Raw genomic sequence first — 23,377 nt, forward strand, 5'->3', positions numbered from 1 at the left:
GCATTCAGGGTGGTATGGCTGTAGACACTGTGGTGCCTTCCAAATGTAAATTTTCAACAGGCTGTTATCCCACTCCCCTACGGAAAATAACAGTATGATATTTTTCAAAATGCTTCTATGTCTTTAGCCCATACCTTCATATCTTTGTTCCAATGTGGGAGTTAAGCGAGAACGGTAATTCCACTTCCATTTTCAGATACAGAAACCTAGGAGTGCACCCAATCTAGAGACTGTATAAAGCAAACCATTGCAGAGGAGAGAACATACACCTGCCTCCTTCCCTTCCCAGGTGTATGAACACCTGCTCTTCACTAACAGGGAGTTTCTATGTCAAAAATGATATTGATCTTATAGAACAATGTGAAAATTCAAATTAAATGAAATCTAGATCAATAATCAGCAAATAAAAGATATTCAATAAGATGATTATTCTCTTCTAATTTTCATCCCAGATTCCACCCACCCTCTTTTAAAGAATTAAATCACACTGTGTTTAATATCCATCAAACTCTCCAAGGTCAAATTATAATGTGAAATACATGAAGGGTGATTCATCATATAGGATTTCCTTAGATTTAAAGAGTGTCATTTTATCCAGGACTACTCATGTCTGTTTCTGCTCACTTGCTAATTTATTTCCACCCTGCCTTGTTCTAAAAAGCATTTAAGGCAGACAACTCAACTCAACTCAAATTGCCAGGATACAAACAGTGACATAAACATGAGAGCTCATTATTTCAGTGGTCTCTCAACTTAGGAATTGCCTGTAGAGGGGTGCCTGTGTGGCTTAGTCAGTTAAGCACCTGACTCCTGACCTCAGTTCAGGTATTGGTACCAGTAGGCTCTGCATTGGGCTCTGCATTGGGCACAAAGCCTACAGGAAAAAAGAAGAAAAAACTGCTTGTAGGAAAGGAAAGAAGTGCTGATCTGAAAGCCAGATACATTTAGAAATGAGTACTAATTTAATCATCAAAAAAGCTAGATTTTAGGAAAATTGCCCTCTCAGAGTCTCAGTTTCCACTCTGTGAAGTGAAGGAGTAGGATTAGTTGATTCTTTGTTTTCTTTCCAATTTTTATGATGCAATGGTATTATGGGTGCAGGACATCAACAGGGGATCTGGCCACTACCTTAAAACTGAAGTAGAGTAGACTTCCTGTCCACCTGGGAGCCCTCCCTCCACTGACCTCTTCTAGCATACACATATTGTCTCGATCACCCATTTGACGCATTATTTTTATGATAAATTATGACATGCTCTTTGTTTTCATAGGTGGGTAGTTAACAGAGAAGACACATAATTAACAGAGTCTTATCCATGTTCATAAGTACAACACCTGATAGAGTATCTACACATAGTGAATACTTGCTGATAAGGAAAACTTTTGTTGTTGTTCTCTAGGGTTTAAAATTTTAAATACTTTAAATACATTTACAATGATGCGTTCTCTGGTTTTCACAAAACAGCTTCTGTCATTAATATTGGTCCCAGACATTGTAAAGCCTTTTCACCTTAATTATTACGTTTGATGCCTCCAACAGCCTAAAATCTTGCACAGTGATCTGCATTCTACTATTGATCTACATTCGTATAACATTTGACAAGCAGGGAAGCAAGGCAAGTGAAGAACATGGGCTTTAAAATTAGATCAGGTTATTCGGTTATGAATCCATTATTATCACCAAATTACTGAAATTTCTGAGTCTTGGCTAAGATTACACTATTCTATAGTTATCCAGAGGATTAATTAACTAATGTTTAAAATTTTCTAGGCTTTAGCAGGTACTCAATAAATGGTAACTATTATTCATTCCACAAAACGTTAAGGCATATAGATTAAAAAGAAAAACAAAATTGTCTTTGTTCACAGATGATATGATTGTTTCTCTAGAAAATACAAGCAAATAGACAAAAAAAATTCCTGGAACCAATAAATGATTATGGCAGGGTTGCAGGATACAAGGTTAGTATGCAAAAGTCAATCACTTTTCTATATTCCAGCAACAAACAAGTAGAATTTAAAATTTAAAACACAACATCATTTACATTAGCACCCAGAGAAATGAAATACAGGGTTCTAAATAGAACAAAATATGTATAAGACCTATATGAGAAAGGCTACAAAACTATGGTGAATGAAAACCAAAAACTAAATAAATTAGGAGATATTTGATGTTCATGAATAGGAAGACTCAATATTATCAAGATGTCAGCTTTTTCCAACCTGATCTATAGATTCAATGCAATCCCAATCAAAATCCTAGTAAGTTATTTGTGGGTATTAACAAGCTAATTCAAAAGTATATAAGAAGAGGCAGAAGATCCAGAATAGCCAATACAATGTTGAAAGAGTAAAAGTAAACAAACAAGCAAACAATAAACAAGACAAAAACAAAACACCAAGCTGGAGGAGTGATACTACCTGACTTAAGTTTACTGCAAAGCTACAGTAATCAAGACTAGGTGGTATTGGTGAAAGAATGGACAAACAGATCAATGAAACAGAACAGGGAGCCCAGAAATAGACCCACATAAAGACATAAATATAGGCAATGGATCTTTGACAAAGGAGCAGTTGGAATACAATAAAGCAAAGATAATCTTTTAAATAAATGATGCTGAAACAACTGAACATATACAAGCAAAAAAATCTTAACATAGCTTTTACACCCTTCACAAAGATTAACTCACAGTGGATCACAGATCTACACGTAAAATGATGTAAAACTTTATATAAAACTCCTAGAAGATAACACAGGAGAAAACCTAGATGACTTTGGGTATGGAGATTACTCTTTAGATAGAGCACCAATGGCATAATCCATGAAAGAAAGAATTGATAAGCTGGAGTTCATTAAATTAAAAACATCTGTTCTGCAAAAGACAACAGAGGAGAAGACAAGCCACAGACTAGGAGAGATATTTGCAAAAGATGTCTGATAAAGAACTGTTATCCAAAATATACAAAGAACTCTTGAAATTCAACAATAAGAAATGATTTTATTTTTAAGTGGGCCCAAGACCTTAACAAACACCTCACCAAAAAATATAAATAGATAACAAATAAGCGTATGAAAAGATGCTCCATATATTTTATCGGGAAAATGTAAATTAAAACACAAAGATACCACAACATAACTATTAGAAGGGCCAGAATCCAGGCTGACAACACCAAATGCTGGTGAGGATATAAGCAATGAAACCTGTCATTCATTGCTGGTGGGAGTGTGAATGTTACAGCTGCTTTGGAAGACAGGTTAGCAGTTTCTTACAAAACTAAACTTTTACCATACAATGCAGTGATATAGCTCCTTTGTATTTACCTAAAAGAATTGAAAACTTACGTCCACACGAAAACATGTACATGTACATAGATATTTGTAGCAGCTTTACTCCTAATTACCAAAATCTGTAAGCTATCAAGATGTCCCTATCAAGTAGGTGAATGGATAAATAAAGTGGTATATTCAGAATATGGAATATTATTCAGTCTAAAAAGAAATTAGCTATTAAGCTTTGAATAGATATGGGGGAACTTTAGATGCATATTACTAAATGAAAGTAGGCAATCTGAAAAGGCTAGGCACTGCCAGCTTCCAACTGTATGAAATTCTGGAAAAGATAAAAATATGGGTACAGTCAAAACATCAGTGGCTGCCAGGTGTTAGGGATGAGTAATTACAGCACAGAAGATTTTTTATGGCAGTGAAAATACTTTGTATGATACCATAATGATGGATACATATGATCATGCATTTCTTTTTTTTTTTTTATATTTATTTCTGAGAGAGAGAGAGACAGCATGAGCAGGGGAGGGTCAGAGAGAGAGGGAGACACAGAATCTGAAGCAGGCTCCAGGCTCTGAGCTAGCTGTCAGTACAGAGCCCGATGCAGGGCTCGAACCCACGAACCGTGAGGTCATGACCTGAGCCAAAGTCGGATGCCTAACCGACTGAGCCACCCAGGCGCCCCATGATCATGCATTTCTAAAAACTCATAGGATGCACAATGTAAAGAGTGAACCATAATGTAAACTGTGGACTTTAGTTGATGATATTTCTTTTGTTCATCAAGTGTAACAAATATTCCACCTGGGTGGGGTAGGCTCTGCACGTGGAAGTTGGCAGAGGTACACGGGAAACCTCTTTACCTTTCCCTTAATTTTGCTGTGATCTTAAAACTGCTGTAAAAAATAGACTTGATTTTTAAATCTTACCTTGTGACTTGATTCACAAAAATCTTCCAGTGACTCTTCTTAGCCTCAGAATCAAGATCTTCCTATTCATCTCTGCTTTTCAAAGGCCGCATAATTTGTCTGTGGCTTACCTATTAGAATTGAGGGGAATCTATGTGAGTCCTTTGACCTTGACAATCTAGCTTTTCAATATCCCTTCTTGTCCCTCCATTTGTCACTATAGAAAGAATAAGATTTTAAAGCTAGTACCAGACAGAAAAACCGAGATTGACAGAAAAACTTCATACCTATGGGATCTTACAGGTTTCACTTAACCTGCTCCATCTGTGAAAAGGCAATGGGAGTATAAGGACTGCTGCTAATTTTTATATTATTTATAACTCAGGGCCTGCAACATAGTAGGCACTCAGTAGTTGGCAGTGATGGGGATGAGGATGACAATTTTCTGGCCACTGAGAAGAGATGCAGAAAGTAGAAAAAATTTTCTTTGAATACTTTAACCAACTTTTAACTAAATCAGTAGTGATTTATTCAGGCCACAGGTGTTTCTTCTTGACTACCGAGTGACATCTGAACCCCATATTCTATCTCATGTTGTTGTCTTTATATAAACAAAATGTTCACCAATCCGCTGTCTTATAGGTTGTCAAAGGAATTTAATGATTAATGTATGGATTTTGGAAGTAAATTGCCTGGATTTGCACCTGCCACTAATTGTGGAAGGTTGGACAAGCTTCTTGATCTCTCCTTGCCTCTGTTTATTCATATGTAAATTCTGGATAATAGTAGTAGCTATCTCGTAATTAAATAATTAAAGTTAAGTAAGTTAACAAATGTAGAAAGTGCTTAGAATGGTTCCTAGCAATCATAAGCTCTCAATAAGGATTAGCTATTATTATTATTATTATTATTATTATTATTATTTGATTCTTTGTTCTTTCTGATAACCCTCTTCCCAGCTCCTTCCCCAAATATTTAGCATTAGCTGGTGACAGAGAGAGTCCTGTGTATTTAACGACTTGAGATAGGATGCAGTTTGGATTTACAAGGCTTAAAAAGAAAGATACTGACAATACTGGAAGAGTATGAACACTGGTACAGCCTTTCTGAAGAGCAACAGAGTTCATAACTATTTTACATGCATATCTTAGACCGTAATTTAACTTCTTTATGCCAATAAAATAACAGATCAAATGCACTAATCTAAACATAGAAGTTTGATAATTGTATAGCTCTATATAAAACAAAATAATAACTTAAATGTACACCAAAAGGAAAATGGTAAAATAAACCATAGTGGGGCACCTGGGTGGCTCAGCTGATTAATCTTCTGACTTTGGCTCAGGCCATGATCTCAAAGTTCAGGAGTTTGAGCCCCACAAAGGGCTCTGTGCTGACAGCTTGGAGCCTGGAACCTCCTTTGGATTCTGTGTCTCCCTTTGTCTGCCTCTCCTCCTCCCCCTCTCAAAAATAAATAAACATAAAAAGTAAATAACGAAACCATGGAATATTCACAGTGCAGCTATTTAGCCTTGAACCTATCAACTCTTGCACCCTAACTGTACTTTTACCACTGGTCCCACCTATCCTGAGCCTATCTCAGTAAATATATTTCTCAAGCCAAAAACCCATGATTCTTTTTTTTTTTTTTAATATTTTTATTTATTTCTAGGAGAGAGAGAGACAGCGTGAGGAGGGGAGAGTCAGAGAGAGAGGGAGATACAGACTCCGAAATAGGCTCCAGGCTCTGAGCTGGCAGTCAGCACAGAGCCCGATGCGGGGCTCGAACCCACGAACCATGAGATCATGACCTGAGCTGAAGTCGGACGCTTAACCGACTAAGCCACCCAGGCGCCCCCAAAAACCCATGATTCTGATCTGACTCCTTTCTGCCTAATCTTCCAGTAAGTCCAGTCAATTCTTTCTTTACAACATATCCACCTGTACATTGTTACCAACGGAACCAAACCATCTTTTATATGAACTGCTGCTCTAGCCTCCTCATGAGCTTCCTGGCTTCCATTTTGACCCCATGCTGATCAGTTTTCTCCACAGTAGTCTGAGATATCTTTTAAAAATACAAATCAGATGAATTAAACTAACTACTTAGAACTTCTGATTGTTTTCCATCAAACCTCACATTAGACTTAGATCCAGACTTTCAGCTCTGGCCTACAAGAGCTGTCAATTTGCACTATAGTTTCTTCTTACTTATATTCTATTACCGTCAGCCCTTTTCCTGTTTCTTCATAATGCAATCTCATTCCTACATTAGAATCTCATATGAGCTTAACCTTCTGTCTGGAAAGCTCCTCCCCAAGTTTTTGAGGGATTAACTCCCAGACAGGCCTCAACTTAAATATATTTTTTTCATACAGACCTTTGTAATCAAATTTAAAGCAGACCTTCAATCTACCACATTTCCAATCCTGGTCATTTTTATGATATTGTTTATTTTATTTTCTTTGTAAAATAATCACTTTCTGGTATCCTCTTGTTATTAATCTGTTTACTTCTTTTCTATTTGCCTTTCCCACTAGAACATAAGCTCCATAAAGAAAGGACACTTTCTCAGATTTTACTCCATGAAGCTGTATTTCAGGAATATTGTTATTGGTATTATTGATGAGGGACCATAATGCAAGCTGAGGGCCAAGCACAAGCTAGCGTTACCTCCCCTCCTACCTAGGTGGGATATGTATGACTTTCCTCAGGTACTCCTGGCTGCCCAAGGACAAAGGAAAGGACAGAAAACAAATGATTAAACTGATAGAGTCTCCATTAGTTTAACTATCTTAATAAATGACAAGAAAAAAAATCTTATCAATAGCCTAATCTCCAGAAACCTATAGACTTGGTTTCCTGGAGCCCCAATATCAGCCTCCCTCCATAGTGATGTAGGAAAGAAAGGCAGAAGGAAATGGCAGATAAAATTAATTTCCTTATAACCTGCAGCCCATTGACAAATACTTGAGGCAGGAAAACTAAAACATTCCTCCAGGAGCACTCTTTGGTCTTAATGTTAATACTTTGCTAGAGGGAAAAACAAACTTCATTTGACAATAGCTACGCATTCAGTAACTCGTGAGTCTTTAGCATATGGAAAACCCCTTTATGAAACTTCCACTTGATTTTATGTCCCCCAGCCCCATAGTATCAGCCACTCTTCACAACCCCAGGGCAGCTCTTTCTGCCCATGAGTCCTGTCGCTGTGCTTTAATAAAATCACCTTTTTTGCACCAAATAAGTCTTCAAGAATTCTTTCTTGGACATCAGCTCTTATCCTCACCATCATTCCCAAAACCCATCATTATCACATTATCATTATTATTATTATTATTATTTATTGTGTGAGTTGACAATTTCCACTTGGTTTCCCCTACTTCAGAGCAAAAATAAGAGCATTCCTTCATATAAATCTCATATACCACAAATATAACTTCTTCCACTAATTTTTTCTTATAATCCCATTAAAAAATAGTAAATCCATTAATTTGGTGCTGATGATATTTATGTTTCCTTAAATCTTCTCATCCTATCACATTCCCAGGCCTCTTTATACACTATAATTTTTCTATAGCAATAGAACTTGAAGTATCAACAATATCTCTGTCAGTCATCTAACATACTGTATCTAATTTAAATGCCCTCGACAACCTGAGGAGATGGTATCATCATGCATGTTTCATGATTAACAGGTAACATTTGTCGACTGATTATTCTCTACCAGGCACTGTTGAAAGTGTTCTCATGTGAACCAATCTTCAATCTTCATAATAACTAACATTTTACAGATCAGGAAGCCAAGGAGAAGAAAAATTAATTAACGGTCTGATATTTTACATATATTATTAATGACAATGTCAGGACTCAAATCCAACTCACTTAACTCTGGCCTCATTTTTTCAACTTCTATATTATCTAGCTTTCACATATGAAAAAAAAAACTCCTTTGGAAGAGTTTGAGGAAATGGAGATTAAGTGGCAGAATGGGGTTTGAATGAAAATCACATACTCTAAACCATGGAACTATTTTGCTATCCTAAAGGTGTTTCATGCCTCAGTCAAGAGTAGAAATGGTTTATGACTAGACAAGTTGTTAGAACCCTTTGTCATCCCCTAGACTATTGCTTATTCTTGTTCAGCTGTCCTACTCCATTCTTTATTGACAGTTTTCCTCTTCATAGGATTGACAAGAAATTCGTGGCTGTTCACTGTCCACTGCTTACACCCACCCTTGTCCCAGCAAATGTGAACAGATAGTTTTCTGACACAAAAAACCGAAACATTGTAGATGCAGGAGACATTGCAGTTCGTCAGAGCTAACAGCCATCCTCGATGAAGGACTACTCGTGTTCCAGGCACTATGAACACTTTTCATGTGTTATCTCATTTGGCTCATCGTAACAACCCTGTGAGGGAGCTGTCATTATCTCCATTTCCAGGTGAGAAACCACAGACTCAGAGTTTAAGACTCATCCAAGGTCACACAGGTAGAAGCGAAGCACAGAGATTTGAATATGACTTTTCCTAACATCGTGGGCTACTCTTAAACTCTTAAACACTACACATATAGATTTCTAAATAAAATTAGGAGGGAGCTTTTCACTAGAGTTCCATTCTAAGCCTGTTTATCAAAAACTTATATAATTGTAACATGGGCAGGGTACCAGGGTGGCTTAGTCCAGCTGAATATCTGACTCTTCATTTCAGTGTCTGACTCTTGATTTCACTCAGATCATGGTCCTATGGTCGTGGGAACCCTGTGTGGGGCTCCGTGCAGAGTGTGGGGAGTCTGCTTAAGATTCTATTTCTCTCTCTCTCTGTCTCTCTCTCGTTTCCTCCCTTGAGTGCTTTTTCTATAAAACTGGAAAAAAAATTGTAATATGGGCAATTCAACTTAGTAAGTCACACAGGAAAAATGCTGAATAGGGGAGGTCTCAGGAGTCAGTGAGGGCATCCTGAAATAGAACATAGTTTCTGTCCTTACATAACACTGCATAAAATGTTCCCAGCCCAGACATGCAACATCAAAGTTCTCAATGGATTACATATTCAAAGCTGTCTTCCCAGTATTGTTATTGTATCATAGCAACTGATTCAGGTCAGAATTACTGCATTTTAATTCTTGCTTAAGAGTGGAAAGGAAAGAGTGTCTTACTGTCAGAACTCAAGAAGCTCTTAGAGTTCATTGTCTAGATTAAGAGACTGAAGGTCTACTGACATTAAAACATGAGACAGCAACTTGGATGAATCTTGAAGACATTCTGTGGAGTGAAAGAAGCTAGATACTAAAGACCAAACGGCCGCCACGTAATGTTTTGATACAAGAAAAATAGAGTAAATTACCTATTTAAAAAAAAAGACTACATGGTATAAAATTCCTTTTATATACAGTTCCAGACAAATGAAGAAAATCTGTGGTGACAGAAGTTCAAACAATCGTAACTTCTGTGGCCAGGGGTAGGGTAGGCATCAACCATAAAGAGGCACAAAGTAACTTTTAAGGCAATTTCTATGCTTTGATATGAAGAATGATTATATAGGTCTATGCATATATAAACATGCATCAGATTGTACACTTATGACTTGCAAAATTTAGTAAGTGTACCTTACATCTAAAAGGAAAATGAGAAAGAAAATAGGTGCTTGTATACTAAGAGGCCTATGTGAATCTCATCTTTTACTGAATACTCAGAGACCGTTTTGTGCTATGTTGAAAATTATATTCAGGATTGCAAATGTGGGAAGTTGCTCTGTAGAACAGGCAACACATTACTCAAGATCACAAAATAATGACAAAGCTAGGTTTGGATTTTACATTTCATGCCATAATGCCTTAGAAATACCTGAAGGTCCAAAGAAGTTCTGATGGATGCCCCTGCGGTACTGTGGAAAAAATCATAGGAGAAAGGGTATTGAATTTGAAGCCAGATAATTTGTATTTAAAGGTCAACTTTACTATTATTTCTATAAATTACAATGTCTGACACATGGTAAGCATTCAACTTATTTTTAAGGAGGGGGTTGTGAAAGGATCACTGAAAGAAATATGATCAATAATTTAACTTCTGAATTTGGGAACAATAAAAACAAAAAATTTTAATGTATTCTAAAACAGTAACCTTCAAAGTATGTTCCATACAAGACTAAATATTTACAATTGTAGCTTTAGAGAAAAGCCTTTTAGGGTCAAATGTCATTTCTCAATCTTTTTTTTTAATGTTTATTTATTTTAATTTTTTGAAAGAGAGAGAGAGACAGCAAGGGAAGAGCAGAGAGAAAGGGAGAGAAAATCCCAAGCAGGCTCTGGGCTGCCAGTGCAGAGCCCCATGGGGGCTTGAACTCACAAATCCAGAGATCATGACCTGAGCAAGGATCAAGAGTTGGAAGGTTAACTGACTGAGCCACACAGGCACTTGGTTTGTCAATCTTGGTTTAAACAAATTAAGTAACTTTACCTAGTTGAAGGACTTCTTTCAAGTACTAATAGATATGTGAAATCTAGAGAAAAAATATATACAGCATATTCTAAAATCATTTAACCACTAAATTATCATTAGATTGAAATATTATTAAAATCTCAAAAAACAAAAATGGATCATAGAAGGAAAACATCCTATCTTTTTAAAGGATGAGGAAAAATGTCAAACTTAGTCCATGGTACCTGGAACAAAAATGAATGGAAGGAGAGATTTCACTTCTACTAACTTCCAAACCATAATTTAAACATTTTTTAAATTAACAAATTTAAAAGATATGATGCCCTAACATTAAATATATTTGTGGGTTTATTACATAGAAAGAAATTAAACATTACCACAATGGTATGATTAACTTGGAGAGAGGAAACAAAAATATCCTATTGTAAGGTTATTACATGCTCAGTGGTTGGCATAATATTTAATCATAGACTGTAAAAGCTTAAAATGTATATTGGAAACACTAGAGTAAAACTAAAATTTTTTAAAAAGACGTAACTAATAAACAATGATACAGCAAAAATGGAATCATAGAAAAATACTCAATGCAAAAGCAGCAAGCAAGTGAGAAAAGGGAACCAAAAACAGGAGGAAAAAACTCACATAAAACATATAGGAAGGATGTAGATCCAAATCCAATTATTGTCAATATCAATTATCAATAAAATGAAAATACGAATCTGAGAAGACATACTTACTTACATGTTATGTTCATAGCAGCATTATTCACAATAGCCAAAATATCGAAGCAAGCTAAGTGACTACTGATGGATGAATGGATAAAAAAGACACACACACACACATACACACACACACACACACACACACACAGAGGAATATTGCTCAGCCATAAAAAATGAAATATTGTCATTCACCACAACATAGATGGACCTAGAAGATACTATGCTATGTGAATTAAGTCAAAGAAAGACAAATACCATATGATTTGATTTATATGTGGAATCTAAAAAACAAAACAAATGTACAAACAAACAACAAAAGAGAAACATACTCATAAACATATAGAATAAGCCAGTGGTTGCCAGGGGAGAGAGGGTGCAAGGATAGGTACAATAAGTGGAGGGGATTAAGAGGTACCAACTTCCAGGTACAAAATAAATAAGTCACCAGGATGAAAAGAGAATAGCATAGGGAATATAGGTAATAATACTGTGTAATATTAATATAATATAATATATATAATATATATACAATAATAATATTGTAATAATTTTGTACCTGGGTGGCTCAAGCATCTGACTTTGACCTATGTCATGATCTCACTATTCGTGAGCTCGAGCCCCATGTCAGGCTTGGTGTTGACAGCTCAGAGCCTGGAGCCTGCTTCTGATTCTGTGTCTCCCTCTCTCTCTATCACTCCCCTGTTCATGCTATGTCTCTCAAAAATAAATAAATGTTAAAAAATGTAATACAGTACTAATTTTGAATAGTGGCAGATGGTGACTATACTTGGTGAGCACTGTGTAATTCATGGAACTGTTGCATCTCTATTTTGTACACCTGAAACTAATATAATAAATGTCAGCTATACTCTAAGAAATAAATTTTAAAAGTGTTTAGAAAGAATTTTAAGTTTATTTCTTTATTTTGAGAGAGACACAGTATGAATTTGGGGAGGGACAGAGAGAAAGGGAGAGGGAGAGAATCCCAAGCAGGCTCCATGCTGCCAGCACAGAGCCTGACACAGGGCTTGAATTCATAGAACTGTGAGATCATGACCTGGGCCAAAACCAGGAGTCATACACCTAACCGACTGAGCCACCCAGGTTCCACTAGAATTTTTTTAAATAAAAATATATAATGCCATTTACAATAGCATCAGAAACAGAAAAATTTTAGGACTAAATAGAAAGAAAGATGTACAAATCCTCTACATTAAAACTAGCATCAATACTTGAAAGAAATGAAGGAAACTACAATATGTTCGTGGATACAAGGGATCAAAATTATAAAAATTTCAAATGTACCCAAATTTAATGTACAAATTCAACTCAGTAGCATTCCAAATTCTAGCAAGACTCTTCATAAAGAATGAGTGGCTGAGTTTATAGTACATATGAAAGTGCAAAGGACCAAGAAGAGCCGGGTCCTCTGCAAGGATACTGAGGACGGGATATTTGCAATAAACGGAAAGTTGCAATTAATGATGCCTAAAATCTTTTCCTTCAAGCTCTAAACTTCCTATTTCTATAAAAGAATGAAGCTCTTGGGGATGAGAGTTGACTTCAGAAGACCCAGGTTTTGGGGCACCTAGGTGGCTCAGTTGGTTAAGCATCCAACTTCGACTCAGGTCATGATCTCACGGCTCCTGAGCTTGAGCTCCGTGTCAGGCTCTGTGCTGACAGCTCAGAGCCTGGAGCCTGCTTCGGATTCTGTATCTCCCTCTCTCTCTGCCCCTCCCCTGCTTACTCACGCTTTCTCTCTCTCTCTCTCTCTCAAATGAAATGAATAAATGTTAAAAAAAAAAAAAAAAGACCCAGGTTTTCACCTTGGCCATCTTTATTTACTATGAGAAACAACTTTGGATGCATCGTTTGACTTCTCTCTTCAGTCAGTAAAGTGAAAATAATTCCAGCTTTCTCACATTATTGGGGTGAGGACAAAAATGTGCATATGGAAGCATTTTGAAAACTGTACTATATATATATATAGTACATATATATATTATTGTATATATTATTATATATATATTATTGTATATATTATTGCTTTTATTACTTGGGGAATTTTACTTGTATCAGGAAGAAGACAGAAAAACTAGATGACAGAGGCTATTTTGGGAGCTATTAAAAATATATGAGTGGGAAGGAAGCAGCTGAGACTACCAGGTGGAATGCGAGTGGGAATTCCCTGAGTAATTATCTGTAGGAGGGAAGAGTTTATCCAACATGGTGAAAGGATAGCTCAACTGAAACACCACCAAAGAATAGAGAAGTTGTTTGGGATTCTGAGGACTCCTGCACCCACTGGCATTATACTTAACAGACACATAGCCAATTTGGCCATATGTGACAGAAGAATCAGTTAAACAATTGGACCAGAACATTTTGTGAGTATACAGGTAATGGAAATCATTTTAAAGAACATGATATAGGCCAATATCTTAGAGAATGAGTTATTCAATGTGATCAAGATTCTGAATAATTCAGAATTTACCCTTTACATGCCATTTGGTTTACCCATGTCTCAGAAGGGGACAATATTCTAAAAATCTATACACACACATTTTGCCTCCTTGAATAAAAAATAATGCACAAAATTTAACTATCCTCGACAACTGTATAAAATTCAGTTACAACTTGTGGATTTTATTAAGGTTCATAGGGTTGTCTGCCCTGCACTGTTTTTATCACCCAATGTTATGTGTTCTTTGATTCTCCTATAAGCTTTCCTTGTAGAGTTTTCCACAGAGCCACACTCTGGCCCTCATCATCACAGTGTATTCTCCACCTGCAAGATGCAAAACTTAAAGTGCCATTTCTGATCAGATGCCCTCTTTCCATCTTTTCCACTCTCTCTCACTCATCTTGCTCTTCACCATTACTCATACCCAAAGTTTCTTCTCCTCTTCCTATTATTGCTAACTGAGTATCTTGTCTTAGTTTTCTTCCTTCTCAATTCCAACCTAAATTCAATGCTGAACATATCAGGTACTACCTCACCTTCAGTAACTCATATCTTGAGTTTCTACCACTTCTCTTTGCAAAACTCCAAACTAATTAAAAAGGACAGCTATTTTCATGTGGAGGTATAGCTTATATTTAAGAAACTAAGGTCTAAATTCAGGCACATTTAATTTTGAATATCAATTCTTCCATTTACTATTTCTTCAAACCAAGGCCTTTTATTTAACTTCTCTCTGCCTCAATTCTCTCCATATGTCTCCCTGGTATGTCCATGGTGCCTGACAAAAATGAGATGCAAGGTGAGCATTTGTTGAATGACGATGAACATTCCCCTCCTTAATGTCATGGAAATGGCCATTAATTTCAACTCTTGATCCTTCTTTTCACTTCAAAATACATCTACAGTTTCAGTCATCCTTTCCTTTTTCCATTTTTGTCTCAGGAGAAGGATGACTACAATTCTCCAAGGCTAATCGTCACCTCTCTTCTGTATTCCAAGGACTCCCACATCTACAACACGTTGCCTTATCAAATTTCCTTATAATATCCTCATTACAACAGGATGTTTTCCTTTAACCCACAAACATGCTTTATTGTTCTATGAGTTACTCCCTCAGTTCTTCCTGGCCTCTTGTCTTCCCAAGGTCCTCGAAAGGGCAGTGTCTACTTACGGCTTCTACTACCTTGCCTCTCATTCATTCGTTCAACATTCACCAAATCTAATTTAGCTTACCTCCTACAATTGTACTGAAAATCACTAGCATTAGCTATTTAAAGATAAATTCTTTTTATTTAATCTCATCAAAACTTGACATATAGTTGCACCTCCCTCTGAACTCTCTGCCTTTCATTCCAGTGCCACTACTCTCTTCAACTATACTTCTACCATGCAGAACATTTTTTCTCAGTCTCATTTCCTTATTTTCCTTTCCTTCACTGCCTAGCTCTCAAATCTGGTATGTCTCAAAATTTAATTCCTGACCCATTAAGTTTCAGCTACATGACATTAACTCCAAATCATTATCTCCATTTCTCCCTTCAACCAAACTTCTAATTCTCCATCAGTCATTACTGAACTCACTATTTCTTCCTCACACTCAAGTCTCTTCCTCTTTTGTTCCCTATATTTAGAGTTTCCTCAGCCCCAGATAAAAATGCAGAAGTCATTTTAACATCTTTTTATCCAGGTACATCTAACTGGTCACAACATCTATTGATTGTATTCATAAAATCCCCAATCTATGCCTGCATTTTTAACTTCATTACTAATGCTTGCATGCTGGCTCACTTGCTTTTTATTCATTCAAGATAGGGGCTCCTGGGTGGTTCAGTCAGTTAAACATCTGACTCTTGGTTTGGCTCGGGTCACGACGTCACTGTTCATGGGATCCAGCCCTGTGTCAGGCTTGCACTGATAGCATGGAGCCTGATTCGGATTCTCTTCCTCATCCCCCTACTCTCTGCCTCTCTCTCATTCTCTCTCTCTGTCTCTCAAAATAAACAAATAAACCTTTTTTTTAAAAAAGATAGAACTCCTGACTTTGCCTACCTTACCTTCACCTGCAGTCTGTCCTTTTACAGTCAATGACACCACCATTCTCCAATCAATGATACCCCAAACCTAGCATTTGTCTTTCATTTCCTAGTTCTCTCAATGGTCACACATCATCTATTCCTGAAGATCTACCTTCTAACGATCATGAATGAAGGAGAAGAAGGAGAAACCAAGGTTTCTCACCTAACTTTTGAAATATTAAATAGCTGTCCTACTTCACTCTTAACTGTAGCCCCCTTTCAACTTACCATGTATACACAAATTTTTGAAGTGTTGAAAGTCAGACTGAATTTTAAAAAATTAATCATAATCATAATCATAATATAGACACATTGAATACATGCCAGGCACTGCTGAAGTGCTTTACACATGTTAATTAACTTCATCTTCAGGACACCCCTATGTGGTCTAAGGCTCAGAGAAGTAAAATAAGTCACTTAAGGCTAAGGACTTAAATGAAATCAGATCATGTGTCTCCTTTCATAAGCAGCCATCCAACAGATTTCCATTACATTTATAATTTTTTTAATATATTTTTTTGAGAGACAGACAGAGTGCTAGTAGAGGAAGGGCAGAGAGAAAGGGAGACAAAAAGTCCGAAGCAGACTCTAGGCTCTGAGCTGTCATCATAGAGCCCAGATGCGGGGTTCACACCCACTAACTGAGAGATTATGACCTGAGCTGAAGTTGGATGCTTAACCAACTGAGCCAACCAGATGCCCCTGTTACATTTATAATTAAGCACAAATTGTTCACGGTGGCCACCGATGATCTCATTCTTGCCAGCTCTTCATCTCCAATCTATGCCTGTAGCTCTTTTACCTGGAAAGCTCCTCTACCTAATTCTTTCCATAACTTACTTATCTCAACTTTCAAGTTTCAAAGTAAATGACACTGTTTTCCCTGAAAAACTTAAAAGCCTTAAAACAAATAAAGCCCTTTATTTTATTTTTTATTTTTTGGTGAAAACACAATTTGGATTTTTTTCATGGCACTTATCATATATGTAACTATTTTGTTAATTTATTACTTGCCTTTTCTTTCTCTTCCATTACGTTATAAATTCTACAAGGTCAGGAACCATGTCTTTTTGTTTAATGCTTTAACTTCAACAAAACACTTGATATAGTCCCTAGGACAAGGGTTAGTCACAGTAATAACTGTTGAATTACTCATTTGATAATTCACATTTTATTTTATTTTTTAAAATGTTTATTTATTTATTTTGAGAGAGAGAGAAAAAAAGCACAAGCAGAAGATGGGGAGAGAGAGAAAGAGAGAGAGAATCCCAAGCAGGCTCTATGCTAAGCTGAAATCAAGAATCAGAGCCTTGGGGGGCACCTGGGTGGTTCAGTCGGTTGGGTGTCCAACTTCAGCTCAGGTCATGATCTTGCAGTCAGTGAGTTCCAACCCCATGTCGGACTCTGTGCTGACTGCTCAGAGTCTGGAGCCTGCTTCAGATTCTGTGTCTCCTCTCTCTCTGTTCCTCCCCACTTTGTGCTTTGTCTCTCCGTCTCTCAAAAATAAATAAACATTGGTGCGCCTGGGTGGCTCAGTCGGTTAAGCATCTGACTTCTGCTCAGGTCGTGATCTCACGTGTGTGGTTCACGGTTTTGAGCCCCGCATCGGGCTCTGTGCTGACAGCTAGCTCAGCGCATGGAGTCTGCTTTGGATTCTGTGTTTCCCTCTTTCTCTGACCCTCCCCTGCTCATGCTGTCTCTCTGTCTCTCTCAGAAATAAATAAAACATTAAAAAAAATTTTTAAAGAAAAATAAATAAACATTAAAAAAAGAGAATCAGAGCCTTGGGGCACCTGGGTGGCTCAGTTGGTTGAGCACTGGACTTCAGCTCAGGTCATGATCTCACAGTTCATGAGTTCAAGCCCTGCATGGAACTCACCCCTGTCAGCTCAGAGTCCACTTCGGATCCTCAGTCAGTCCCCCTGTCTTTCTGCTCCTCCCCTGCTCATGCTCTCTGTCTCTCAAAAATAAAAATAAACATTAAAAAAAAAGAAGAAAAAATTGGACCCTTAACTGATTGAGCCACCCAGTTGTCTTGATAATTCACATTTTAAAAATCTACATTAGTTTCTACTACGTTCTAAGTGCCTGGGATACAAATATGATCAACGTGGTTTACAAGACCTTGGATTTATATAGAAATGGACAAATAATGCAAAACTATCTGAAAGATGCCATAGAAGGGCATTTGTATGAAGAGAAAAACTCTGTCTTTCTAAGGAAGACAAGGAAAACTTTATGATATTGGAATTAGACCAAAGGTTCTCATACAGTTGCAATTTTGTCCCCCAGGGGGCATTTGGCTATATCTAGAGACATTTTTGATTGTCACACGGGGGAAGAGAGGGGTTGCTAGTGGCATAAAGTAGGTAAACACCAGGGACATCCGGCAATGCACAGGACAGCACTCCCAAAACAAAGGATTATCCAGCTCAAAATTTTAATTGTGTCAAAGTTGAGAAACCCTGAATTAGATCTTAAAAGATTAATGAGGATTTTCTACCAGCTAGATAACCATCATAGCTTTCTGTCTTCCCCAAAACACTCATTCTATACCCAGGTGCCATTAGCTTTCTATATACAAATCTATTTATATCATGCCTGGTTCATAATGTTTTCTGGTACTAATATTTAAAAATTTATTGATCCATTAGCATGTGCTAGGGTCTTCGCAACAATCTCATGAGGTAGGCTCCCATTTACTGAGAAGGTAACTAAGATTCAGATAAGGTAAGTAAACTACAGGGTCTCCAACTGATGGCTTTCTTTTACCTCTAGAAAAACATCTTGACCCCTCACTTACTGCACGATCTGATTCCAACCTTCTTTTCCAGCTTTGTTTTTTTAAGTTTATTTATTTATTTTGAGAGGCGTGAACTGGGGAGCACAAGCAGGAGAGAGAGAGGGAACAAGAACCCCAAGTAGTTCCAGGCACATAGACTAATGGAACAGAATTGAGAACTCAGCTGGACCCAAAGGTATACAGCCAACTAATCTTTGACAAAGAAGGAAAGAGTATCCAATGGAAAAAAGACAGCCTCTTTAACAGATGGTGTTGGGAGAACTGGACAGCAACATGCAGAAGAATGAAACTAGATCAATTTCTCACACCATGCACAAAAATAAACTCAAAATGCATAAAGGACCTGAATGTGAGACAGGTCCTATCAACACCCTAGAGGAGAATGCAGGAAACAACCTCCTTGACCTCCACCGCAGCAACCTCTTACTTGACACATTCCCCCAAAGCAAGGGAATCAAGAGCAAAAATAAATGACTGGGACCTCATCAAGATTAAAAGCTTCTGCACGGCAAAGGAAACAACCCACATAACTAATAGGCAACCAACGGAATGGGAAAAGATAGTTGCAAATGACATATCAGATAAAGGGTTAATATCCAAAATCTATAAGGAACTCACCAAACTCCACACCCGAAAAACAAACAACCCAGTAAAGAAATGGGAAGAAGATATGAACAGACACTTCTCCAAAGAGGACATCCAGATGGCCAACCGACACATGAAACGATGCTCAGCAGGGAAATACAAATCAAAACCACACTGAGATACCACCTCACGCCAGTCAGAGTGGCTAAAATGAGGAAATCAGAGAATGCGAGATGCTGGGGAGGATGTGGAGAAATGGGCACCCTCCTCCACTGTTGGTGGAAATGTAAACTGGTACAGCCCCTCTGGAAAACAGTGTGGAGGTTCCTCAAAAAATTAACACTAGAACTCCCCTAGGACCCAGCAATAGCACTGCTAGGAATTTACCCAAGGGATATAGAAATGCTGAGGCATAGGAACACATGTACCCCAATGTTCATAGCAGCACTCTGAACAATAGCCAAAACATGGAAAGAGCCTAAGTGTCCATCAACGGACGAATGGACCAAGAAGATGTGGTTTGTCTATACAATGGAATACTCCATGGCAATGAAAAACAATGAAATCTGGCCTTGTGTAGCAACATGGATGGACCTTGAGGGTGTTATCCTGAGCAAAATAAGTCAGGCAGAGAAGGACAAATATCATATGTGTGCACGTATAGGAGGATTAGGAGGAACTTAATGGAGGACCATGGGGGAGAAGAAGGGGGAAAATGGTGGGGGAAAGGGAGAGAGGCAAACCATGAGAGACTCTTGAATGCTGGCAAAAACTGAGGACTGATGGATGTGGGGGGGGAGGGTGGATGGGCACGGAGGGGAGCACTTGTGGGGATGAACACTGGGGGTCATATGGAAACCAATTTGACAATAAACTATTTGTAAAAAAAAAAAAAAAAAAGAACCCCAAGTAGGCTATCAACACAGGGACCAGAAACAGAACTGATGCAGGGCTCAAACTCATGAACCATGAGATCATGACCTGAGCCAAAATCATTCAGTCACTTAACTGACAGCCACCCAGCCACCCCCATAAGTTTTATTTCCCAACAGTCTTCCTAAACACAAAAGTTTAATCACAACTAATTACCAATTACTAATTAGAAATCACAAGTTTCCAAAAACACTTTGGAAAAAATTACTATCCAGAAAAGTTGAAGATATAGGCACCATATGAGCAAGCAATGGAAATCCTAGATGAACATGTTAGAGATACTCTTGTACCTGCACACTAGGAGACATGTACAAATATTAGTTTTTCCAACAAAAAAAGAACAAAAAGAAAAAAGAAATCAATGTGAATATCCGTCAATAAGAGACAGTGGTTTATTCATACAGTAAAATAGTACTGAATAATTAACGTGATCTATGTAGAACTATACATATCAAAATAGATGAAACCTCACAAATAAAACATTTAGAAAAAATGCAAGTGGCAAGAATATAAACTGTATAATAATATTTATATGCAACTCAAAACATACAAAAATCTAAACAAATTACTTGGATGTCCTTTAAGGAACAAAGTTATTTATAGATGCATATATAAAAAAGAAAAGGAATGACAAACATTATATTCAGAACAGTGGTTCTCTTTGGAGGGAAGAGAAGGCCATGAGATCTACCAATATATTTGGCAATATGTTACTCCTTAAAATGAACAAAGGCTAAATGGATATTCACTATATTATTCTTTTTATTCTATATAAGCTTCGTCTATGCATATGCTATTGGCATTGCTATTACTATTATTTATATGTAGTAACGTCTAAATTTATAACATGTAACTATTTTTTCATTTATATTTTAGTTCTTGCTATTTCTTTTGCCTGAAATGACCCCTCTCTTTTTCTATCTGGTGGAATCATACTCTTAAAAGTGCTTTGGAAGTTCAGAGGGAGAAGCTTAATTCAAGATGGGTAGCCAAGGAAGGCCATAAAGTCAAAGTGACATTTGAACTAGGTTTTAAATTTTGAGAAGAATAAACACAGTCAAAAGGCCATTCAGAGCAGAGAAAAGAGCTTGAACTAAATCATGATAGACAGCCAGAGGTTCAAGATTCCAGGATTGCTGCAGAGAGGAGTAATGGCAGAAGAGGATGGAATGGAAATTTAGAGAGATAACAAGACATTTCAAATGTCATTCCAATATCCTAACAAGAGAGCCACTGAAGATTTTTACCATTAAAAAGAGAGAGGGGCGCCTGGGTGGCTCAGTTGGTTAAGCATCTGACTTCAGCTCAGGTCATGATCTCACAGTTCCTGGGTTTGAGCCCCTCATCAGGTTCTGTGCTAACAGCTCAGAGCCTGGAGTGCGTTTCAGATTCTGTCTCCCTGTCTCTGCCCCTCCCTTGCTTGAATTCTGTCTCTCTCTGTCTCAAAAATAAATAAACATTAAAAAGAGAGAGAGAGGGAGAGATTTTAGGAAAAGAACCATGAAAGGATCTATTCCTGTCTTCTGCTCAATGATCATTGGATTATTTGTTTTTCAGGTGTTGAGTTTGGTAAGTTTTTTTTATATATTTTGAATACTAACCCTTTATTCCATATATCATTTGCAAAAATCTTCTCCCATTCTGTCGATTGCCTTTTAGTTTTGTTTATTGTTTCTTTTGCAGTGTAGAAACTTTGTATCTTGTTCATTTTTGCTTTTATTTCCCTTGCCTTCAGAGATATGTTGAGTAAGAAGTTGCTGTGGCTGAAGTCAGAGAGGTTGTTGCTTGTTTTATCCTCTAGGGTTTTGATGGTTTCCTGTCTCACATTTTGGTCTTTCGTCCATTTTGAGTTTATTTTTGTGTATGATGTAACAAAGTGGTCCAGGTTCATTCTTCCACATGTTGCTATCCAGTTCTCCCAGAAGCATTTGCTAAGGAGCAAATGGTTTTTTGCTTTTTTTTTTCCATTGGATACTCTTTCCTGCTTTGTCAAAGATTAGTTGGCCATTTGTGGGTTCAATTCTGGGTTCTCTATTCTTTTTTTTTTTTTTTTTTTTTTTTTTTTTTTTTTTTTTTTTTTTTTTTTTTTTTTTTTTTTTTTTTTTTTGTATTTTTATTTATTTCTAGGAGAGAGAGAGACAGCATGAGCAGGGGAGGGTCAGAGAGAGAGGGAGATACAGACTCTGAAACAGGCTCCAGGCTCTGAGCTGACAGTCAGCACAGAGCCCGACGCGGGGCTCGAACCCACGAACCGCGAGATCATGACCTAAGCGAAAGTCGGACGCTTAACCGACTAAGCCACCCAGGCGCCCCCTGGGTTCTCTATTCTATTCCATTGGTCTATGTGTCTGTTTTTGTGCCAATACCATACTGTCTTGATGATGACAGCTTTGTAATACAGGCTAAAATCTGGGATGGTGAAGCCTCCTGCTTTGGTCTTCTTTTTCGGTATTACTTTGGGGATTGAGGTCTTTTGTGGTTCCATACAAATTTTAGGATTGTTTGTTCTAGCTCTGAGAAGAATGCTGGTGCAATTTTGATTGGGACTGCATTGAATGTGTAGATTGTTTTTGGTAGCATGGACATTTTAACCATATTTCTTCTTTCAATCCATGAGCATGGAATATTTTTCCATTTCTTTGTGTCTTCTTCATTTCTTTCATAAGCTTTCACAGTTTCAGCACACAGATCTTTTACCTCTTTGGTTAGGTTTCTTCCTAGGTATTTTATGGTTCTTGGTACAACTGTAAATGGGATTGATTCCTTGATTTCTCTGTTGCTTCATTATTGGTATATAGAAATGCAACCAATTTCTGTACATTGATTTTATATCCTGTGACTTTGCTGAATTTATGTATTAGTTCTAGCAGTTTTTTGGTGGAGTCTTTTAGGTTTTCCATATAGAGTATCATGTCCTTTGCAAAAAGTGAAAGCTTGACTTCTTTGCCAATTTGGATGCTTTTTATTTCCTTTTGTTGTCTGATTGCTGAGGCTAGGACTTCCAACACTATGTTAAGCAATAGTGGTGAGAGTGGACATCCCTGTCATGTTCCTGATCTTAAGGGGAAACCTCTCATTTTTTCTTCATTGAGGATATTAGCTGTGGACCTTTCAAATAAGGCTTTAATGATGTTAAGGTATGTTCCTTCTATCCTGAC

At 37.3% G+C, this 23,377-nt stretch overlaps 1 protein-coding gene across 1 annotated transcript in view; it reads right to left on the bottom strand.

The window, feature by feature from the left end:
* Positions 1-23,377, bottom strand: part of SPINK5 (serine peptidase inhibitor Kazal type 5) — a 271,657-nt gene that overhangs the window by 91,834 nt on the left and 156,446 nt on the right. Inside the window, exon 3 of the mRNA XM_039244507.1 lies at positions 4,216-4,325. The gene's annotated coding sequence lies outside the window, so the exon portion shown is untranslated. The remainder of the gene's footprint in view (positions 1-4,215; positions 4,326-23,377) is intronic.

The sequence above is a fragment of the Hyaena hyaena genome, unplaced genomic scaffold (genome assembly GCF_003009895.1).
Source record: "Hyaena hyaena isolate Hyena2069 unplaced genomic scaffold, ASM300989v1 scaffold_241, whole genome shotgun sequence".
In the NCBI taxonomy this organism is placed as follows: domain Eukaryota; kingdom Metazoa; phylum Chordata; class Mammalia; order Carnivora; family Hyaenidae; genus Hyaena; species Hyaena hyaena.